Raw genomic sequence first — 24,876 nt, 5'->3', positions numbered from 1 at the left:
CTAAGGGCCAGCAACGCGGACCGGGTTCAGCTAGTAATTCATAAAACAAAAACAAACCGGAATCCCTGAACTATCAAAAACAAATGGGTATTTTTTTTCACTGATTATTGGGCGTATGACTTAAAAATGAACATATGTGCAATATAAATTTATTCAAATTTCTGATATTACGGGATCATGTCTGGCCGCATATTCTGAGCGCTTCTCGGCAAATCCTAGCTTCAAGCGAATCAGTTGCGATCGGTACAGGTTCCCTGTGATGGTCTGGTCAGATTCCAGCAGCGCATAACGGATATTTATCGATTTTGAAAAGGACACACTTTCCCACTCTTTCATTTGGAATGAGTTTTCCTGTAAATGTATACATAGAAAAATAACCAATATCATCCAGGGGCTAAGTATATAGAGATCTTTGTAAGTGATACGGTAAACGTTACAGCAGATGTGAGGCATCATCAAGGTTTGCATCTTATCACCTTTTCTACTCAACGTAGTTCTGGATACCGTAATGAGGAACACAATGTGTAACAGAAGAGGTATCACTTGGGGTTTAAGTGGCGAAAAGTATACCAAAAACAATAATAATGAGAATCAACTCTTAATACAGTATACCTTTGTCCATTCAAAATATCACTCAACAAGTTCTGCTACTATGTGGTATCCTAACTGTCACGGGCGGATTTTCGGATGACGTCTCCAACCGTATCATGAAAGACAGGCAATCATTTGGCCAGCTAAAAACAGTATGATAGTCATCATTCCTCTCCATTAGCACAAAAATCAGAATTTTCAATTCGTATGTTAACTCTGTGCTATTATACGGATGCAAAGCATTGAACAACAACTTGCATGTTTTTTTCAACAGATGTCTCAGAACATTACTGTGAATCTGGACTACTAAAACGAAAGTGGAGCTGGATTGGGATAGCTTCAAAGAGAAATAGCTTGGGAAAATTCGTTGAGGTGTTATGCTACTTATAGGATCAACAGAAACCAATATATTTAGCAGGTAGGTCCCTTTTCCTCCCACCAAATACAGAGAATTACCTCACCGCTATTTAGTATATATATTTGAGTTTGACAACAATCTTCATGGATAAATGCCTCCAATTTTTTTAGTTATACACCCAATACGTATAATATTATTAATGCCTTTATTCATAATAATTTTATACAAAATTTGTAGTTTAACACCGTACGACACTCAATATTAAACCCGAATCGGATGATATACGTCTGAAACAATAAATTAAATTGAGAAAAACTGCGTTTTCAGTTTTTCATTTCTTGATCCTGTTTCCTTTTAAAAGGACTTAAAATTTTCAGAGGAGTACATTTTTATAAAAATGTTTTAAATACTTCTGATCATCTTACTATGTCAAATTTGGTGCAAAATGATCAAGAAGAGTTGTAAAATATTTCGTATTATTTTTATTTTATCCTGTAAGAATCAAAAGATGTCACAAATGTCCTTTCAAATTTTTATCCTTGAATAACCTTTTAGATTTCCAATAATTTAAAAAAAAAAATAGTGAGTTAAGGATTCAAATATTGAATACCACATTCCAAAATTTTATCCTTCTATCTTAACTACTTAAGTGTTAAAAAATATTTTAAATTTGAATTATTTGATTTTTTATATTTTATTTTATTATTTCATTCGAAAAAAATATAACAAAATCCGTTGTGAAAAGCAACGAAGAAGACTTTTTAATAAACAAGTAAAATGATATAGTCGGGCAAGTCCGACCTTATGATACCCTACACCGGGTATATGATTATAAATAGTTTTCTTTTGATATGAAACTTATTTGTGTTGAATCTTATTTGAATACACACATTTTCGGTAGTGGGCCTTATATGGGAGCTATGACTAATTATAGACCAATCGTCACAAAATTTGGTGGGATGAATTGCGAATATATGAAACATATTTGTGTTGAATTTTGTTTGGATACTGACATATTTCAGAGATTTATGTATATTAATGACATTTTCGAGAATGTTGCTTATATGGGAGCTATGGAATATTGTTGACCGATCGTCAAGAAATTTAGTCGTGAGAGTTCGGCTTACATAAAACTTAATTGTGCTGAATTTGGTTTGAATATGTTTATAATTAAGATATTTATGAGAGCTTAACTATTTTCAAATAGGCCAATTGTATGGGGACTAGGATAAATAATGGGCTGATTCTAACTAAATTCAAAAGCCTTTGTCCTTGGGGCAATATGAAGGCTTGTGCCAAATTTTGTCGAATTATCTTAAAACCGGCGACCTGTAGTTTGATTACAAGCTTTACATGGATGGACGGACAGATGGACGGACATCGCTTAGTCGACATATAAAGGATGAAATTTTGACATTTAGTATAGAATATTTGAGTTTTTAACGCAGTATTTTTTTAAAAGGAATTTATTGGCAATATTAAAGGATAAACATTATAAAGGACATTTTTGACATATTTTTATCCTTACAGGATAAAATAAAGATAATATCTACAAGCTATTTTAGAACTCTTCTTGTTCTTTTGACATACACTTTGTCATTGTTAGAATAGCAGGAGTATTTTTAAATATTTTTTTTTAAAAAAGTACTTCTTTGATACTTTGAAGTCCTTAAAAAAGGACACAGGATCACAAAATGAAAAATGAAAAATGATTTCCAAAGGAATTTTTCACAATGTCAACAAAAGATTTCCAATGATTGTACGAATTCGTTGTAATTGTTTTATCTAATGCCTTCACTTACTGCTTCACAAGTCCTAAATTTGATAAAGGCCAAAGGCGGGTCTATAATATTTTGCTTTCCAACCGTCATGTTTTCTCTCAGAGTCATGTTTTGCTCTGTTGTGCCATAAAGAGATGAGATCCGAGCACATTTTTAAAACAACATCTACGTCTTAATACTCCTCCTTTAATTTTGTAGAATGAGCAATAGGCATAGCTGCATGCTTTTTACCAATATCTACTAAAACAAATTTCAAATTTTGAGCTGTCGATAAACAATATGCGTTCATCATCTTTGTTGCTTGAGACTCCCATTTTCCTTCAAAGGCCACCAATAGCATTACAAAATACTACAAAATTTTCTGAGCTAAAAATGTTATCTAACTAAATTATTTAAATCATTTCTATGAAAACAAATTCCTGCAATTTTATTAACCACTGTAAAAACCCTAACATTTTCCCCTACAAACTCACATCATTACAACATTCCATGTATTACCATTTTATTCCAACCAAAAGGGGTCTACATGGTAATAATAAGTAAAGTAAATAATATTATTTTCTTTTTTTCTTACCCATCTTTTTTCCCTTGCATTTCTCCCCACTTCACCTCACTTTTTTTCATTTATTATTCTTTGTATCAGTTTAGACAACATTTACTACATGTCTGTGCATGCAAATGTGTAACTTAATAAAGGTTGACCATAAAAAAAACTCAAAGTACATATTACTGGACATAAAAACGGTTACATTCATAACAGCAAAACAAAACAACAAAAAAAGAGAAAAGTAGAAATGATTATAATGGTTTGAAGTTAATAGAATTTATAATTTTTTATTACCCGTATGACAAAAAGAGTGTGTGATATGAGAAAACATCAAAGGAGAGTTTTTATTAGACTAATGGCCAAAGAAATGGTTACATGGTTGGCGTTGTAGAAAAGTGACAAAAGTTAACTGTTTTTAAAGAAAAAATGGTTTAATGGGAAAATTAAATAAAGTATTAGTAGTACTAAGTATAATCTAATTCCAAGATTTTAACAAATAAATAATTTTTAATTGGGTAATTGTTCAAATCCAATAGGTTATTTAACAGCTTCCAGCGGTACTGAAAAATATTTTTTTTAATAATCTGGGCTTTGTGTTTTTTAAATTCTTAGACAAATCTGAAATTTTCTAGAAAACTGGACAAGTTTGGCTATGTTTAAAGATATTTTAGACGTATTTTCGTTAAGTTTTCTTTCAGAAATGTATTCGAACCCGAGAAAAGGCGAAAAAAACATAAACTATTTTATATGGATGCATGTAACTTTGTATAGAGACTAGATAACTTTTTATTTGAAATTTTATGAAAAATACATCAAGTCCATCATAACAAAAAATCCGAAAAATCTTATTTTTTGTAGAAATTATTGCGAAGCTTGATTAACGATTTGTATTTAACGGTCTGTAACGGCTGCTTGTAATATTGATCATGTTTATAAACATTTCGAGTGCTCGAAAATTCTACTTATCAACACTCTGTTATTAACATTGTTTATAAGTATAACAACATTAACTGTTAAAGCTGCTACCATTAAAATTAAAGCTACTAAAAAAGCTCTAGAAATAGATAATTCATGAAACTACTAGAATATCGCACTGTGTATATAAATACTAAAACACCAAGTTGCAAAGAGTCAGCTGTTAGAATTAAAACATCTCTATTATCAGTGTAATCTTGTACATTACCATTGTGTTTCTTTTAAAGTATGTAAAATAAGTGTGTGCATTAAAAGAGTGTGACTGTTTAAATAGTTATGGAACTTTAAATAAATAAAGAGTTGTTACAAATTTCATTTGCAATTAAAAGAATTTGGTTTATTTAAAGAAATAAACCATAATTTTAAAAAGGTAAAAACGTAATAATATGTTCTAGTACTATCTAAAAATTCTTTTCATTCGGATAAGAACTGAGTTTTTGGTGATAGAGAAGTCCTTCTCCGATTGCCTTAATTATGTGTTGTTAGGTCTTTAAACTCGTGGGTACAAAGTAGTTGCCTATGCTGATGATGTGGAAAATTCCTATTCTATTTACGGTCATCCTACAGGAATTGCTCCTATACTTGATTTAGTGAGTCAGAGAGCGCTTGCTTTCTGTCAATTCTAACAAAACGGAAATCAATAGTTTCTTTTCACGAGGAATGTATGATACCTGACTTCTCCATTTCATTGAAAATGTCGTAGAGAGAATATGACGGCAATTACTGGGCTTTACTCTTGAAAAAAATTCATTGACTCCCAATTAGAGATACCAAACGGGGAATCCCATTCCCAAAAATCCCGGGGTTTTCGGGATTTCTTAAATCCCGAAGCCCGGGATTTTTAATTTTAAATCCCGGGATTTTCCAAATCCCGTTTTTCATAAATAAATATGGGAAATTGTCATTTATGCGTGCCTTTTTTATTCATTTTGACATTCTCATGCCCGAATATCGCAAAGTGATGTTCAGCAAAGTTGTTAAGCTCAACTCTTGCTACAACATAGTTAATAAAGGAAAGCTGTATTTTTGGTTTTTCTAGAGTGGGTCTCAGGAAAATCAATTCTTCACATTTTTTTGTAAGTTATCTAACAAAACTCAATTTAAATCCTCTTCAAACGAAATTGATTTTATCTCAGATGAGGAGCTCGAACAAAATTAAAATATTTTCATTGCTCAAAGGCTAAAAGATATTATTAATAAATGTAAAACACCCAAATAACAATAACGAAACCAAGTTATAATGTAGATTTGCAACTTGCAAAAGAAATAGATCACTTTATTTCTGAAGGAACAAGAGGAAAATACTTGCAGATTTGTTATAAGTATTTGCAAGCGGTTTTGCCAATATGTCGGAAACAAAATTCGTTCCAGAATGGCAGACGAAACCATAAATGCAATAGTATGCTTTACGTTTCTTTCTTATAATTAAGTCGCAGTACAATGGAAACAGTGTGAATTAAAAGGTTTGATCTCACCTCACCCGCTCTAGTTCACTATCGCCTATACACAATCCGGATTCAATTTTGTGATTGTAGTGGTACTCCGGTTAAAAGCAGAGGTATGCACTTTTACACTGACACATCCAATCCATAGATGTAGGGTATAGCTAGATCAATGCAAGGTTTTCTAAGCAGAGATCCTATCGATTGGTAGGTATTAGATTGGTTAAGAGTGAGTTTCATGTCAATGATACAAACTCAACATTGACTAGTTTATGAAGACCAAAACATAAGCGAGGATCAGCTCTCAACAAAATAACTGACCAGCTCCTAGGAAGTAGGGGAGCTCTGAGGCAGATTTGGAATGTGTCGGGCTGTCTCGTCTTGGAATGTATTGGCCTGTCATAAATCTCATAATGATTCCAACTACGAGAGCTTGATGCGTTGCTTCAATAAATCGATTGTTGCAAGCGCCGTTCACAGTCACTGCAATTTCGGCCTCATCTTCAAAAAACTAAGGCCTAATCACGCCGCCTGACCATGGATTTCTCATAGATTGCATGAGCATTTTCTGAGCCCCAAATTCGACAATTTTGTGTATTCATAAATCCATTCAGGTGGAAATGTGCTTCATCCGAGAATATGTTTTTTTTGTTTCGTCAGCGTTGTGCTTCCTGAAATTTTAAGTTGTTGAGAACATTGTCGAAGCCAATGTTTTCGGGTTTTCATCAGTATGAGCGGAACGTTGACGCACAGGAGTCTTACTGTCCATAACTGATCCAGTTTCATAAAATTTTTTGACCATTCTTCGAATGGTTGACACATTACATGTACCTTTTCGACTGAAAATTCTGCGAAGTTTGCAAGCGGTCTCAGCATAACTATCTAATTTTTTTTTAATAAGTTTTCATAATTATAACGCGATGTTCTTTCGTAAAGCTCTTCATTTTTAATAGTCGGAATTAAAATATGTGACAGATGTCAAATTTTACTCTACTACCACTTTTACTTGTTTTAAATATTAGTTGTGTCTCCAATTGAATAAAATTAAACTACTTTGGGAAAATATAAACATTTCTTATAAGTAATATCCCATTACATATTAAACAATTGTTTATTTTCTGTTAGAATACTTAACCACTTTTCACCCTGTTTTCTCCAACTACTTAGAAAAGTTAGCTGTAAAACCTTAAGGCTTAACAGGTAATAACAAATTGTGTACTCTATTAGAAAAACAACATAAATTAACCACAATTTTAAAATAATTTACCAAGATCTTGTACTTGTTTTCTCTTATTACTTACTTTACTTCCCATTTTATTTTTTTTAATTTTATACAGCAAAAGGAAAAGGATACAAACCTCCTAGTAAAGTACCTATGTGTATATACAAACACCAACTCTTTTAGAGAAAAACTCCGGTAGTTTAGAAACAACAAGGGCCACGAGAAAACTAGAAAAAAAAACTGGTTAACATTATATGACAGCTGTAGGCAATAATGAAAATACTAGAAAAAAAAATTATATTACACAAGAAATACTCGTAAAGTAAAAGAAAACATAATTATAGAATAAGAAGTGCCAGCGAACAAAAGTACAACATAGACATTTTCAAACAAACTTTAAGCAGTAACAAGTATGAGTTAAACAGAGAAAATTACAACAAAGAAATAAAAGTAAACAAAACTGAAATAAAATACAAAAATGTCATTAAAACAAGCAGCAGCAGAAAAAAAAATACAAGAAAAAAAATTAACATAGAAAAAATTAAATAAGTAACTGGTAAAAGAACGTTTGTCTACAAAAAAAAATTAGATTCAAGTATGAAAAAGAGTTTAAAAGGATATAGATACAGATACTAGTACTAATACACATACACCTTAGCGTCAAAATATAGACTAGGATGGCCCTTATTTTACACTTTTGACATTTTCGATGCTAACAATTGTCCTCCATCATCTATTAAATGCTAAAAATTTTAACAATATGGGATGGTGTCCATCAATGGTGTCCATCAAAAGAAACTGATAATAAATATGAAAATGTTCGAATACAAGGAGAGATTCCGGGATTAAAACCTTACATGTAGGTTTTAATCCCGGGAATTCCTTGTATAATATTCCCGGCAATTTTACCAATTTTTCACTACACGACTCCCGGGATTTTTTGTGGGGAATTCGGCGAAAGCTATTTTTCTTACCAAATAATGCGAAAAGATCTTTTTTACAGTTTTCAGATATAATCTTGGCAATAATGGACTGCTTTTTATTAGTCATTTGGTGTTTTTGCAATGTTAATCTAAACAGGTATACGGACATCGCTATATCGACTTCGCTAAATGAAAATTTTGGAAATTTCAAAGCGCCATGTTGTACGTAAAAATATTGTTACGAAATTGTACTTGAATTCAAATATAACGCTAGAATATTCGAATTTTGACAGTTAAAGAACAATCTAGAGTGCAGATGGCAGTGTTATAATTAGTGGCAGAGGTTGCAGTCGTAAGTGAGTTTATCAGAGACGCTTTTCGCATAAACATCAACTGAGTGCCTTAAAGTGTGTTGTGTTTTTAAAGTAAACTCGTGTATATTATAAATTGTGTCTGTATTTCTGCGAATTTACAAAGGAAATTTAAAGGAAATAAACCAGCGTTTTGAAAAGGTTAAAACGTAATAATATTATTTTCATAAACTGAATAGATTTTCGATCTATTTACATCTTTTCCAACATTTCATAGGTATTTAGAACTTATTCATTAAGTATTTCTGGTTCATTTTAAATAAATTTTTATAAAAAAATTGGAATTAATGAAATTTTAAGCAAGAAACTCAATTGAGTACGTGGACATGGAGATATTACGGACAACTGTAATATCTGTAATGCTGATGATTTGGCGAAAAAAGGCGCCATGCAGCCTGACGGAGACATAGACTTCCTATGCGGGATTCCGATATCCAAAAGCAAGCTACAAATTAGTAACCTCTACTATGAGTTCGCTCAGACAAGATGGAGTTGTGAACCCACATGTACTATAATCAGGACGATATGGCACCGACTAAACGTATATTCTTTGCTTGACACGCTCACAATTTAGTGATGTAGTGGCGGTTATTATCGGTCACAGCACTTTTGGCAACCATGCGAGGAGAGTTGGCTTGCACTACAACGCTTCTGTGCCCTACAATTGCTTTCTTTAATTTCAAAAAAAGTGACACTGATGCACACCGCTTGCTCACTAATGATTGTGGAGAATGTGTTCGGTTCGTAAGTGGTAATTTTGATACGGAAGACAAAGATCGCCCAGGCCAACCAAACATTTTTGAAAAGCAAGGATTAGTGACAATACTCCATGAAGATTGTTGTCAAACTCAACAAGAGCTTTCAAAATCATTGGGTGCTCATCAATCAGAAATTTCAAAACGTTTTCGAGCAGCAATATTCATACAAAAGCTGGGAAATGGGGTACCATTCGAATTGAAGCAGACAGACATTTGGAACAGAATATTAGATATTGGCTTGATTCGTTCTTGAACTCACAAGATAAACACTTCTTTATGCATATTGGAAACCATATGTTGATAGAGATACTTTGAATAAATTTATATTGTACAAATACTTAAAAATAAAAGCTAAAAATATGCAAATATTACGCATTTTTAAGTCATACACCCAATATTTTGGAATTATTTAGAAAATGAAGGCTTTTTAAGACAAATATTACTTCATCCATTACCGAATATATTTGAAAAAACCAAAATAGAGTCAATAAATAATTTTAAATATTTTTTAGCTATTAGAGATAACTTTTTAAAATAAACAAAAATTTCTTTATCTTCCAATTTGATTTGTAACTCATTGAAATCTGTTCATATTTATACAAGTTACAAGCTGTACAATGTTTTCCTAACCAGAGATAATAGCCTGTATTCGGGCAAGGTGGTCTCAAATATGAGATGCATCCCGAAAAAGTCACTGTTGAGTGTGGATTTTGGGATGGCGGCGTCATAAGTCCATATTTCTTCAAGAGCAACATTGGCCGGACCACCACCATCAACAGCTATCACTATAGGTCGATGATAACCAACTTCCGTTCCAACGAATAAAAATAAAAAACATTAATTTCAGGCCAAGAACGAATCAAGCCAATATCGAATAGTATGTTCGATCGAAACAAATAGTAGTAAGATGGGGCACTTCCCATCTACTTCATTCTAATATGGAATATTACGGTTTTACATCTGGCCGAATATTCTGGGCGTTTTTCGGCCAATGTTCACTTCGAGCCCATCAGTTGTGTTCCGTACATTTTCCCTGAGATGGTCTGGCCGTATTTCAGCAGCTCATAATAGATAAGACCCTTTTAGTCCCACCAAATACCGAGCATTACCATAGCGCCATGGATATTTGGCTTTGGTATCGATTCGGCTGGTTGGACGGGCCTTCACCCCCTGTCTATACTTGACAAATATTCATCATAACAATAAATGACATTTTTTGTCAAGACAAAGTTGTCTAAGCAAAAGCACTAACAATTTTATCATAACAAAGCAATAATACTAATAAATGGAGAATATACCTTATAATTTTTTAACTAGACAACCATTTTGAAGTTTATCATGACAAAAATTTATCAGGTATAACCAGGGGGTCAGGGTAAGTTTGTCATTTCATTTGTAATTTCTACATTTTTCATTTCCGACCCTATAAAGTATATATATTCGGGATCCTTATAGATAGCGGAGTCGATTAAGCCATGTCTGTCTGTCCGTCTATCTGTTGAAATCAATTTTCTGAAGACCCCTGATATCTTCAGGATATAAATCTTCAATAATTCTGTCAGACATGCTTTCGAGAAGTTTGATATTTAAAATCAGCAAAATCGGTCCACAAATGGCTGAGATATGAGGAAAAAAACAGGGCAACTTCGATTATATACAATATGGATATCTAATGACAGATATTTCAAAGACCTTTGTAACGACGTATATAACACCATAGTAAGTTGGACCTACAATGGGTCAAAATCGAAAAAAATATTTTTTAATCCGATTTTTTTTTTTTCACAAAAAAAAAAATTTTAAACTTTAAAAAAAAAAAAATTTAATTTAAAAAAAAAAAAAAAAATTTAATAAAAAAATTTTAAATTTTTTTTTTCCAAAAAAATTAAAAAAACTGAAAAAAATTTTAAATTTAATAAAAACAATTCAAAATTTTTTTTTCCCAACAAATTTAAAATAGTAAAAAAAATTTTGTTCACCTAAAAATATTTAAATTTTTTATTTTGAAGTATAATTTGGTGAACAGTATATAAGATTCGGAACAGCCGAATATAGCTCTCTTGAATTTGCGTTCAAGCAAATTCAAAATTTTTTGGCTGCCCTAGGCGATCTTTGTAATGAAGTAAAACTTCCCGCATATGACGAATGTGCCGAATCTTGTCACAAAAGTTGGTAAAAAGATATACTTTCATATAAAACTAGTTAATGTCCAATTTCATCATGATATTAACGCTCCGCTATATGCAATTATTTTCAATTAAGACTAGTCACAATGTATCAAATGGATATCAATAAAAAAAGGCGTGTCTGAAAATAATCTCTTCACTTTTTGTTTTGAAAACATAAAAACTATATTAAATTCAAAGAGTAATAAAAATAAAATTGCAGTAAAAATTAATTTTGATCAAAAAATAGCTTAATATAGCTTAGGGTGTTTAAAAAAATGTTATGAACGTTCAAGTCATTTTCTGAGGGGAACCTGGTATGGGAATATACTCAAAAATATACTTTCAGAGTATTTAGAACTAATTTGTGGAACATTTTGTCAAGATCGCCGCATAATCAACATATTTATAAGTGCTCAAATAGTATTCCGAGGGAACATTTGTATGAGGGATAGGTCAAATCGGAATATCAAAAGTGAAACCTCTAAACTTTATCTGATTTTACTTAAATTTTTAATTTTTAATTTCTAGATGACCTATAATAATTTTAGAACTTGGGAGTTTCGAAAAACCTAAAACTACAAAATAAGGACCACCTTAATATACACATATTTACAATTAGAAAAAATGTTAGACATAAAGTGGCATTCAAACGGTATTTTTCTTCATTTTTCCCATTCTCTCAGTTTTTAGGTGTACTTGTATCTTTTTGTAATTGTGTGTGTGTGAGAGTATTTTTATTTTTTAATTAGTTAGAAACTTCTTGTTAATAGGAGACCTTTTTTTTAAGGCAACAACAAAAGCTACTAACTACAACAAAAAAAAACCCAGCAAGCAACTAAAGAAAATTAAAACTGAAACTGTTAAAGAAGGGATTTTTTAGAATTTCAGAAAAAAATAAAACGGAAAAACAAAAATAAACAGTAGTTAAAGTTACAAAAGGTGTTAAACATTAACATGTACTTGTATTTTCTAGCTGAATGTTTTTTTTTTCAATTTTTTTTTTTTGCAAAATTTTCTTTTAAAGAAAATGCAAAAACAAAACTTCACCTTTTTGTACACTTGTAAAGTCAACATCTTTTTACTAGAGTTTTTTTTTTTTTGTTGTGTGTTTTTGTTTCAACATGCTCTTTTTACCGGTAACATTGTGGCAAAGGGCATTATGAGTTTGTGGCAAAATATGCAACATGAGGAAGTAACATTATAATTTTGTTTGAGTAGTTTTTCTTTTTTTTTCTCAGTATGAAAATTAAAAATGTTTTCAAAAAGTATGCAAATATTTAATTTGTAAGGAACTTATTGCTTAAATATAAAGAGAGGTAAAATCTTTAAAGGTTAAAACATGAAAAGACATGTAATGCTCAAAAATATAGTTAAGAAAATATATTAAAATCTATTTTAATAAGTTTTATTATACCATTCACCATGTTGCCACTCATTTATTTACATACATAAAAGTTTGACATTCATTTGCAAACCCAGAAAGTCTATACATTCTGGATCCTTATAAATAGCGGAGTCGATATTGCCATTTCCGTCTGTCTCAATTGAAATCAACTTTTCGAATCCCCCAAATAACTTTCATGGCAGATACATCAATATATCCGCTTTAGTCCAACTTAGGTTTCAACCCGCTAAAAAAAATATACATAGAGAAAACTGATTCGTGACACCAACCAGTTGTGGCTACAAAATTTAAAAAGGGGTAATAAATGTTTTGTTGCTTTAAACAAAATTCGTCTATGTCATTTGACTTTCTGTTGATACATAGAGAAAACAGATTCGTGATAGCAAACGAATTTGTTGCCAATCGAATGATTCGATAGAATTTTACGTTCTATCAACAGAAAGTCAGTTGATAAAGAAGAATTTCGGTTGAATCAACCAAACTTTTGTTACCCTTTCCCAAATTCTGTAGCCACAACTGTAAAATTCGGTCACTAAGGTAGAATCATTCGATTGGCAACAAATTCGGTTGCTATCACGTATCTCTTTTCTCTGTGTAGAATCGTAAAATTCTATCGAATCATTCGATTGGCAACAAATTCGGTTGCTATCACGAATCAATTTCCTCTGTGTAGTTGTACATGATTACAATAACCATTTCAACATTTTTAAAAGTTTTTTTAACCATATTGTGGTCACTGTAATTATTTATATGATTTCTGTAACCAAACATATAATTGAGTGTAGTAATTAAGTATATGTTTGTTTCGAGGAATTTACTCCCAAGCTTTTCTCTTTGGTCCTCGATTTTAGTACGAAAAAGGCGAATTCCACCACAAAACTAAATTCAGTGGAGTGGAAATATAACTCCTACTCGTGGATTGCCTCTTCCCACAAATTCCTTTGTATTGTATTGTCATGCCAAGTTCACTGATGCGAAAGTATTCAGAGAATATTTTCTGAGTCTCTTCAATACCGCCTTCTTATAGTCGTCTTTAACTCTCCATGAACTCATTATTCCATTTCTTTATTGTTTCCATAATTTTTTTGTTTGTTTTGTCTTCAAATTATATTGTTGTTTATTTGTATTCAAATTGAAATCCAAGGTAAAAGTCATGTATCTTGTTTTTATTTCAACTCCCGTATAGAGTTGTTTAACTGTATTTGAAGATGAACTTATATCGGCGTGTGTGTATTTGTATATCATACAAATGTTTGTTACTTTGTTTTTGTATTTTTTTTTTCATTGCAAGACTCATTGTCACATTTTGTATTATCTGACTGACAGTGAGATCTGCTCTTGTGTCGTGTTTTTGGTTTTTGTTTTTTTGCCATTTTGTCTTCAAAAAACGTTGTAACTTTTGCTTGAATGTGTGCATATTTTGAATATTTCGTTTTTATTTGAATGTTTGTATGTGTTAATTTGTTTGTATGTAAGAACAATATCGGTCAAAACATATGGGACAAAATTCGAGTTTTAACTTTTTTTACAATTCCATAAAAAGTAAAGATTTTAGAATCAATAAATGTACTATAAAATATAAATATATCCTCAGTATTATTAACAATGAAATTAATTTTCAGTATTTCTTATTGTTAAAAAAAATTAACAAATATGAAACAAAGTTAAAAAACAATATGACAAACCTAACAATTTTTCCAAACTTCCACACATTGTTTAGGCATAGAACTAATAAGATTATCTATTGTTGTCATTGAAATAGATGACCATGTAATATTGCCCATAAATGATCTCTAGGTTTAAGTTCAGGTGACATAACATTAAGTTGACGCTAAAGTTGGTGCAAAAAAAATATTTGGTAAAAAAAAGAATTTTAAAAAAAATCTTGTGATAAGAATGTTATTAAAAAAATTTGTTTAAAAACATGCGTAACACAACCTTTCAAATTTAAATAAGTAATAATGTCTCACAAAAATTGTATTGTTTCTGAAATTCGACAAATAACTAAAGACAAAGGCACTTTCGATCACTGTAGAGGAGTGTTCCGATAGCTCCTTCTATAAATATATACATAAATATTACTGCAAGAAGTTACAATTCTAAAAACAAATCTTTCAAAATTTTTAAGTTAGGACTTGAACCAATGAAAATAAAAGGTACGGAATAAAATATTTGTTATTTAGCTGGCGAAAGATTAGAAGAATCGCAATTAATAATCAAAATATTAACTTACATTAAAGTGGAGTTGAATGTGATGGAGAATGTGATTTCGAAACAGTCGTCGAAAGAGGATGACATTTATAATGATTACATTGAAATAAATGAAGGCCATGATCTTAAAATATATTTATATAAGTGAAGTTATTAACAGCGTACGTAAGTGTTGCAAAATATTTAATAAATCGAATAATAAGCACAAATATTGCGAACTAACATTTTGTTGCAAGAAATGCATGGAGTTCGTCTTCTACATGATTTTGAACATCGTTGAACATCTTTGTCTAACATGGTAATAAACTTTGTTCGTATTTGAAAATTCGTCAATCATGCACTGCCTGACTTCAAATTAGCCACGTTCACTGACAATGATATCAAACTTTGGGCAGATTCCCTTTATTGAGTAATTCCCCAAGACAACTTTATTAAGGAATGATTCGGCAACTTTGATAGAGCTTGATGTATAATACAATTTGTTATAAAAAATAATTTAGAAATAGTGAATAATTAATTTATTAAAGAATTAGTTACTCAATTTAAAACCCGAATTAATGAACGACATAAAATAGTTATTAATACTTTTATATTGTATTTGAATTCAGGATCATGTCCAATTAGCTCAAATTTGTTAAAGCATAGCTTCAAAACTGAAACTAAAGGGTTTGCTAGTCAATTGTTTTGTAGATTGTTCGGGAGTTAATCTGATCAGAATATTTCTGTTGAAAATTTAATGATGGACTTTGTTTTCGAATGTTTTTTTAACATTTTCAATACTTGAATTGTTAACTTTAATGTTATTTTTTGTTTTCCTTTAACAATAAAATATTAAAAAACCGACATCAAAACTTCATTCTTTACTTTTTTAAAAAATATAAATAATTCGATTAATTTTATTCGAACAAGTTAAAATCTCTTATTCGAATTATTCGTTTTATTCGAACAATAGAAAAATCGAATAATTCGAATACCCTACTAGCTACCTAACTGGTTACTAGATCAGCTACATAACTAGTTATTTTAACATATACGGGTGCTAATTGATCAGTGAAAAAGACATCTCGTAAATAGTCCAATAACCGACTGCTTGTAAACAAACTCTCCTATAGTTTAGTTCTGGTGGGTAAAATAAATACTTTTTAAAGTGTAATACAAAATAAACGTTTAAAGTGGCTACTCTCTAGATTACTTAGAGACACTTAAGTGACAATTGTCTTCACGATAGATTATATGGAATAACTTCTCTGTGTACTACAAAGAGCACATACGTTATCTTTTTGAAAGACATTTTTTTATCCTATGTAGTGTAATGGACGCTTTCACAGACATTGTCTTTAATAATTTATTTTCAATAAAACTTATTTGATTCACAGTGTAAATCTATACATCATTTGCCACTTGACTGAAATCATTATATTTTATGTTTGTAATACAATTGTATTATAAATTTTTCTCGAATTAAGTTATTATAAATTCTTATTGCCATTATTAAAAATTTTCCAACATCATTGTTTTATATTACAAAATGAATTAAACAATTTAACTTTTATTGAAAAGCACTTATGTGTTTACATTGTTGCATACATAAATAACATAGATTCTTATTTTAATTCTCTGGATTACACCGATTATTAGTTGTCCACTATTAGTGTCCACTAGACTTGGAGAGTATTAGTTCCATCCATAATGGTTTATTTTAAAGAATCGGTGATATTGCAGTTTGTTGAGTTTAATGGGTTAATCACCTACAATATGATTTGGAAATTTTATTATATTTTGAATTGTACACAAATATTATAATTCACTTCTCTTACCTCAATGAAATAAAACTAGAAGAGAATGTACACTCTTTTTTATATAAAGTAAATTCAGCAATTTGTTGCTGAATAATTAAATTATTTTAATTGTTTTTAATTTGTAAAAATTTAAGGTGAAGAACAAAATGAAAACGAACTTTGATCTTTATTGTTACTCTTTTTACTTTTTTCTGGTTTTACGTTTGCCTTTACATACGCTGTGGAATGTAGACGATCATTTGTTCAGAGTTGTAAATTGACACACGGGTGTAACTAGATACTTAACGGGTTTGTGTCTTTGCTAGATTTGTATGTATAGAACATTGACATGAATTTAATTAAATATTCCCCAATAGTTTACTATAAAATATTAATATGAAATAATATTTAGAATTTAGATGATAATTGTGATAAATTATACACTGGCAGATAAAAGAAAAAGACGAAATATAGGTGTGAGTGATAATAATACATTTGTTGATATTATGTTATGATCATGTCAAGACATAATCTATACATTTGCTACTTTTGATTGCAACAAAGTAACTTGTAATAGAATAATTACGGTTTTTTACATTCGATCATCGAAAATAGTCTCGATTGTTCTATTAAACTGCAACGTGACGCTTTATATATGGCTTGATTCGAAGTTAAGCTTCCTTTTTCATCTAGTTTTCAACCAGATAACATTAAATAAAAGTAAAAAATTCAATCCTAAATAATTTAAAACATCATAATAATTTTGAGCTGAAAAAGTAAAAATTTTATCTCCATTCAGAGTGAAAGTTGCAGAATCAAGACATACCATTAGACACGTGATCGATTCACGTAAAGTGAAATCTTTGCAGTTAACCTGCATGAAATAAGCCTCACATATCCGCAATTTATTAAAACTATTGTGGTTCCAAGAAAATTGCCATACACGTGCCTAGCAAAGTGTCATAATTGACCATTTGGTAGCCCATCCTCATCTTGTGGCATTAACCACACATTTGGATGAAGTATACCAATTACTCATTAGAAGAGAAGCAGCCACGAAACTACACCTATGATCAAAACATCAGATCCAAATAATTTGGATCTGGAGGTAAAACCTACAAATTCTGGTCCAAAACCTCGTGAGAAATATTGAACAAAAAGCCAAAGCCTATAACACAAATGTTGTATCAAGTCACCTAAATCTGCCAAAGTATATCACCATGATCACCACCACAATATCATCGTCAACATAGTTCACCAAAACTCTTCATTTTACATTGCCAGAATTACACATAAATCCAGAATTCAACATTAAAATTACATAAAAATAATCCAATAGAACTAAAAACAATCCAATATGTGATAAAAATAGTAGTGGGAAATGTGAAAACAATAAAAAATTTAAAGAAAATTTCATATAATCATAATTCAGAAATTCAAATAGTGTTCAATGTTTTAAGATCGAAATGTAAAATCAGAAAGTAGCAAACAGTGATTAGTTCAGAAAATTTTTAAACATGAAAAAGTAAAGAAATATGTAAAAAAATGTTAATTTAAAAAGTTATAAAAGAAAAGAAATATTTACATAAGAAAATTTTAAAATGAAATTACGGAATTTAATACATAGCATAATGCTTAAAAATATCCATGGTGCTTAGAAATAATATAGATAAAAAATATTTATACATATCACAGTGCAAAGTTTACTATAAAAATGTTAAAACATGAAAACAAAATTTAATAATTTAAAAATACTATAAAATGACATAACAAGTTAAACAAATAATTACAAGAAATGTAATAAATTAATACAAGAATCAAAACAATAATCTGGTCAATGTAAACAAAGGCAAGAACCATAAACATCTTATTCTTTTAGCAACCTGCATCGCTACCCTGGAAGGCCTTCTACTGTTCGATGTTATGTTGGTAAGTTCGATCATACGTATCTATATCTAAAAATATGTTTATAGTTCTTGCAACATAAAATTTTAACATAAATTTTTTAGAAAATATGATAAAATAACAACAACCAAACGGAATAATTTTTTATAGAGAGAATAATGTAAAGCTCATGTTTAATACAATATTAAAGCTTTTCTTATACCATTGCCAAACCATTCCTATATAAACATGTTGATTGCATTTACATTACAATACTCTCATTGCAAAGTTCTCTGTCTGCTCACTGAGTGTGATGTATTCATGTTGATCTTTTGTTGAAATCTACAATCTATTTTGGTTTTTGTTTTTTTTTATATTTTGTTTTGATCCATAAAAAAAGTAGAAATGCAAATCCAGACTAGAAATAAAGTTTTTTTTTTAAAGTAAACAGCACAGTGGTTATGAGTTAATAAAATTAATAATTAAATTCAAAAATGTTTTATAATGATAAAAACTTGATTACATTGAATACACAAATATAATACAGTGACAATATTTTTGAAAGTTTTTTTTTTATGCTAAATTTTCATAAGAAAGAGTGAAGATGTTCTATTAAATTAAGTTTCTGATTAATTTGAAATATAAATATTTGAATCTTATTTAATTTGTTTTGTTTGAATAAATTAATCGTCATATGAAATTTAATCATAAATTTATGATAAATTTAATATTTAATATTGAGAAAATTAATTTAAAAGCTAACTTTAAGATATAATAATGTTTTTCTTTTTGAAATTAAATAAATTTGTTATATTTTGCACAATGTGGTGCTAGTCCGAAATTTAAGGTGTTTTTATTCGATGATACAATAAATTAGGGTATAATAATGTTAGGGGTTCTTGTAATTTAATAATTCGCCAATGGAACATTTGGTTGGTGAGGGTATAGAGGCGTTCATCTCTATAAGACCTGAGAGATGTTAGGAATCCAAATTCAAGTATACCTATTAGAGTAGTTTATTTAATTTTTTCATCATAAATGACTAGACTGGGGCATTTTTCTTTTTTTTATAGATCTAGTCGTACTGACCCTCTTAAAAGTATCTTTGTTTAAATAAATAGGGAGTCTAAAATAATGAGTTGTAAGGAACTTGGTTGTGTTTGGGAAGGACACGAACCCCCCACCCGGCTGCTATGCTAGCAAATTAAAGGCTCCCGCAGTCCTACCCCTAAACTAACTTTTATGTGCAAAATTCTATTGGAGAATTTACTTTATGTAAAGTTAACAACAGACACTAGAAATAGAAGTCTATTCTCACATAAAAACGCACGCACGCATTACAATAAAAATGGCGCCCAACGTGGGGCTCGATAGGACTTCGGTTCTGTCAGGCTCTAAATTTTATTTATTTGTTTATTTTTTTTTAGATTTCATAAAACAACTTAATTCAAAATTTGTCTGTTAATATGACACTTTTATATAAATCATTTATAAAACTTTTCTGGATATCTCAGCTATCTGAGGATGAAAAGTTCGGATAGGCTGACCGATAAGTAGCTGTAGATTCTTTTATATACATGTTGAATATTTTCGGAAGAGTTTTTTGTTGAGTGTAGTGAGAGTAATAGAAATTTGTTTTATGTTACAGACTTAGTTATCAACCACCTATATTCAAATGGATTTCACTGAAATGTCGTGGACAATTTAATGACCTTTGGATTTAGGGATATGTTACTTAAATAAGAAAATCGATAAGTTGATAGTTTGTTGGTTTGTCTGGACATAACACGAATTTTAATATTATACATCACTCCATAGCTAAAATTTTGATCCAGTATACTTTGAATTTTTAAGGTTTCCATTTACCCTATTTATTAGTTGATCATGCAAAATAAAAACACCTGAAATATAAGTTCTTAAATTTCTATCGAATAATTAAATCGGATATTAATTTTTTCATCATAATATTGATTAAATAATTTATATATTAAATATTTTTATTATAGAAATATTAGTCACTGATTTAATTATTATAAATCAATTATATTTACTTTTTTAAACTTACTAATTTAGTTTCAACGTTTTCTCGATTTGAATTTTGTTATCGGGGATAAATTATTTAAAGTTGGTTTTTATTTTAAAAAATAATTCTCATTTCCGGGAAGGGAAAATTTGTTTTTAGAAAAAGAATTTTGATATTGTTACTTTGAGGAAGCAATAGGCTCCCATAACAATAACTATTTAGTACTCTATTTTTTTTTTTTCTTTTTTTTTTTGAAATTTAGAAATTTTATAAAGTTTATTCTGTTGTTAATTTTTTTTATTTTTTTTTTTTTCAACAATTGGTTAATCATGTCGCTTGATCGAACACCACCACACAGTAGTATTCCACCTCCATTGCCTTTGGCACCCATTTCTATAGAACCTTCAGTATGTCATGTTTGCAACGAGACTATGGTAGAAGGTCAAGAATGTTTCATAATTGATGAATGCTCCCACGCATATCATAGGCAGTGTATTGAATCACATTTAACTAGTTCTTCTGATTGCCCAATGTGTAAGAGATCGTTTCAACTCTCTGAGTTGCGAAATTTGACTATTGTCACTAAACTTCTTCCTTTGGCAAAGCAAAATACAAAAGGCAAAGGTCGAGGCACAGTTGCTAAACCCTATAATACGCGCAGCACAACTCGCATCCTATTTTCTGATTCTCAGAATCCAACTTGTAGTAATACACAGTACCCTTCGGAAAATTTAGCAACACCGGATCGTCCTATTCATAATGTTTCTGGAACAAATGTTTTGAATACACCGGTTCGTCAACATTCACAACCTACTCCTTCACGTAATATGAATAGTGGTAATATTGATTACGATCAAATTAATCGTATGATTGAAAATAATTTAACAAGGCTTTTGACAAATTTAAACCTTATTCCATTATCTAATAGGATCAATAATGACACTAGCAACCATATTCGATCAACCAGACCTGGTAATCCAAATTTAAATACTAATACTCAAAACACAAATTTTCTTAATTCACCAAACGTACTTTCGAACTCGAATTCTTTTAATACAACAATGCACCCTGATAAAATTACATCTGTGATCCAAAATTGGAATCTCAAGTTCGATGGTTCAGCTGTTGGTTTAAGCGTCGATGAATTTTTATATCGCGTCCGTTCATTGACCCGAGATAACTTTAATGGTGATTTTTCTGTAGTATGTAAAAATCTACATATTCTATTAACGGGAAAGGCAAGGGATTGGTATTGGCGATACCACAAACAGGTACAAGTTATAGATTGGTCAGATTTTTGCGATGCGATAAAATGTCAATACAAAGAATTCAAATCCTCGTTTGACATACGAGAAGAAATACGCAACAGAAAGCAAAAACATGGCGAAACTTTTGACTCTTTCTACGAAGCTGTATCATCTATAATGGATCGCCTACCAAGTCCCATGTCTGAACCGGAATTGATAGAAATCCTTGCTAGAAATCTTCGTCCTGACATTCGACAAGACCTCTTATATGTTCCTATTCATTCTATATCTCATTTACGCAAGCTTGTTCAAATGAGAGAAAACTTCTTGAACGATGAATATGTAAGAAAAAGTTTTGTTAGTCGAAACCCTAATGCAATGATGCCTCGTCGATATATAAATGAAATTGATAACGTTGATAATGATAATTATACTGAAGTTGCTGATGCTAATTACTCTGTTGATGCCATACAACATTCAGAGATTACCTCTAAATGTTGGAACTGTGATGAGACTGGACATCATTGGGAGGATTGCCTCCAAGATAGGAACATTTTCTGCTACGGCTGTGGCGCAAAGAATGTCTACAAACCCAAATGTGTTACTTGTGCATCACGAAAACAAAACGCATCAAAAAACTTCAAAACATTCAGTCGAGTGAAAGAACAAATGTAAATTCAAATTGCTATTTTAAAAATAATATTGAAAATACCAAATGTGACAGCAATAATAATAATAATTTTATGCGAGATGTAAATTCAAGTCAATCTAACATAACCACTAATCCTGATAAAATTTCAAACAAAACAATAATAGTATTACAGCGTCATAGTTCTAATAATAATCCGAATGATATTTTTAATCAAAATGTAAACCGAATAATTTTCCCAAAAATTCCGTATCATAAAAGATGGGAGATCTATCAACAAAAACGTGATGACATTTTTAACGTGTCTTCCATTTCTTCTAGTCCAATAAAGAAAACCAAACGTAATACCCGTAGAATGAGAGCATTTTATAGAGTACGTAGAATATGTCGAAAATTTTTAGTATCTACAATATTTTCAAATCCTGTAGACAAACGATATTATGCAAAAGTGCGTTTTCTATGTTTTGAAGAATTCGGTTTACTAGACACTGGAGCAAACATTAGCTGCTTAGGAGCTGATTTAGCATTACATGATTTTTCAAAATTTTCCAACTTTGTTAAGTGCAAGAGTTTCGTCAAGACTGCCGATGGAAAGCATCAACCTGTCCTCGGTTGGTTGGACGTTGATATTTTGTTTCAAGATAAAACAGAATTAATAAAATTGTTTATAATACCATCGATTTCTCAGAGATTGATATTGGGAATTGACTTTTGGAACACCTTCGCGTTGCTTCCAGATTTAGTTGGATCTGCAAGCATAGTTTGTTGTACTAATAAGTCCAACTGTCCGTCTGACTTGTCCGCTATCAATACTAAGTCCGATGTTTTGTCCGATTGCAAAGAAAAAACTTTTCAATTTAATGAAAATTCTTACCCACTAACATTAAGCCAACGTCAACAGCTTAGCGCTGTTACAGAACTTTTTCCGAACTTTGAAAAACAAGGGTTGGGAAGAACCAGCTTAATTAAGCACTCGATTGATGTAGGTCATGCTACACCAATCAAGCAACGGTTCTATCCGGTTTCTCCCGCGGTTGAGAAACTGATGTTTGGTGAGATTGACCGAATGTTGGCACTGGGGGTGATAGAGCCATCTTCATCTCCATGGAGCTCACCAATGCGTTTGGTTGTGAAACCAAATAAAACTAGATTATGCTTAGATGCGAGAAAGGTGAATTCAGTCACCAAAAAGGATGCTTATCCACTGCCAAATATTGAGGGAATTTTCGCAAGGCTTCCAAAAGCAAATCTCATATCAAAACTAGATTTGAAGGATGCCTATTGGCAAATTGCCCTAGATGATAAGTCCAAATGTTTGACAGCGTTCACAGTTCCGGGTAGGCCATTATACCAGTTTGTGGTAATGCCGTTCGGACTGTGTAACGCTCCTCAAACTATGTGCAGATTGATGGACGAAATCATACCACCTGATCTACGGCACTGCGTCTTTGGGTATCTGGACGATCTAGTTATAGTATCTGAAGATTTTCAGACCCACTTAGAAATTTTAGTTCGAATCGCGTCTCAATTTCGAAAAGCCAACTTGACTTTGAACATATCAAAGTCACAATTTTGCGTTACTAAGGTGAATTATTTGGGATATGTAATAGGAAATGGGGGGATCACAACTGATCCGGAGAAAATAACAGCAATCACCAAATGGCCCATACCTAAAAATCTGAAGCAAGTTCGCGGGTTTCTTGGATTGGCGGGGTGGTATCGTCGCTTCATTGAAAATTTCTCCACCGAAGTGTTTCCAATTACAGAAGTGCTGTCAACCAAGAAAAAATTTGTGTGGACAGATGCTGCTCAAAAAGCCTTTGATAAAATTAAAATGCTCCTAACCACTGCTCCGGTCTTGTCAAATCCAAATTTTGCAAAAAAGTTTTTCCTGCACTGTGACGCTAGTGATTACGGTATTGGCGCAGTTCTGGTGCAATTGGATGATGAAGAAAACGAAAAGCCAATTGCATACATGAGTAAGAAATTAAATTCAGCGCAACGGAATTACAGTGTCACAGAGCGGGAATGCTTGGCAGCTATAGAAGCTATAAAACGATTTAGATGCTATTTGGAATTGCAAGAGTTTGAGGTGGTTACGGATCATTCTAGTTTATTATGGCTTATGAGACAGGCTGATCTGAGCGGTAGATTGGCCCGTTGGGTTTTTACACTACAGGCGTATAAATTTAGTATCTCACACAGAAAAGGCAAGGAACATATTGTGCCTGATGCGCTTTCGCGAATCCCAGTAGAAGAAATATCTGCCTTAGAAATTCTCGAACCAGAAGTGGATTTAAATTCAAATCATTTTGAAGACAAAGACTACAATGATTTAAAGGAAAAAGTTACCAATAATTTAGCAAAATATCCTGATATAAAAGTTGTAGATAAATATGTGTATTATCGCACTCAACACTATACAGGAGATGATACTCAAGAACAAAATTGTTGGAAACTTTGGATTCCCTATGGCCTTCGAAAAGAAACTATTTCTAGAGCGCACGATACACCGATAGCGGCCCACGGAGGCATGATCAAAA

The sequence above is a fragment of the Calliphora vicina genome, chromosome 2, assembly GCF_958450345.1.
Source record: "Calliphora vicina chromosome 2, idCalVici1.1, whole genome shotgun sequence".
NCBI classification, from domain to species: domain Eukaryota; kingdom Metazoa; phylum Arthropoda; class Insecta; order Diptera; family Calliphoridae; genus Calliphora; species Calliphora vicina.
The sequence above is the reverse complement of the archived record's forward strand: the minus strand, read 5'-3'. Positions refer to the sequence as shown.